The sequence below is a fragment of the Alexandromys fortis genome, unplaced genomic scaffold (genome assembly GCF_014885135.2).
Source record: "Alexandromys fortis isolate MF-2015 unplaced genomic scaffold, M_Fortis_MF-2015_v1.1 scaffold_5, whole genome shotgun sequence".
Taxonomy (NCBI): Eukaryota; Metazoa; Chordata; class Mammalia; order Rodentia; family Cricetidae; genus Alexandromys; species Alexandromys fortis.
In genome coordinates, this window is record NW_026067924.1 from 19,437,964 (window position 1) to 19,438,904 (window position 941).

Consider the following 941-nt stretch of genomic DNA (forward strand, 5'->3'; position numbering starts at 1 on the left):
CTGAAGAAGATCAAAGGGATACAAATTGGAAAGGAAGAAGTCATAGTACCTTTATTTGTAGATGCTTTAATAGTATACATAAATGACCATAAAAATTCCATTGGGGAATCCTATAGCTGATAAATACTTTCCACAAGGTAGCTGGATACAAAATTAACTCACAAAAATCAATAGTCTTTCTATATAAATGTGACAGATAATCTGAGAAAGAAATCATGGAAACAACACCTTTCTGTTTATTTCAATTTAATTTCTTAAATTTTTTAAAAAAGAAAACAAACTATCTTATTTTTGTTATACATATCCAATCCAATTTCCCATTCCTCTCCTCCTCCCATCCCCTCAGCATTTTATTTGGTGAATTAAAGAAAGCATTAAATTATCAAAAATCATGTCAAAACATTCTATTTTGTTTGTGGGAAGAATTTATTTATTTAAAAAGAAAACAAACTGCCTTTTTTCATTATACATACCAATCCAAGTTTCCATTGCTTCCCCTCCTCCCATTCCCTCCACATCCCCCTCTCATCAGATCCACTCCTCAGAGAGGGTAAGGCACGTTGTTTTGGGGACTGCTCAAGGCCCTCCCTACTATATCTAGGCTGAGCAAGGTATCCATCCAAAGAGAATGGGTTCTGAAAAAGCCAGTACAAGCAGTAGGGATAAATTCTGGTGCCAATTCCAGTGGCCCCTCAGTCTGCCCTAGCCATGCATCTGTCAACCACATTCAGAAGGACTACCTTCACAATAGCACCCCACCCCGTCTCTCTCTCTCTTATGTGGAATTCCCCTCTGTATGCTATGAATATATTATATTGCCATTGGTTAATAAAAATGTTGCTTTCAGCTAATGGCTTAACAGAATATAGCCAGACTGAAAAAGATATACAGAGAGAGAGAGAGAGAGAGAGAGAGAGAGAGAGAGAGAGAGAGAGAGAGAG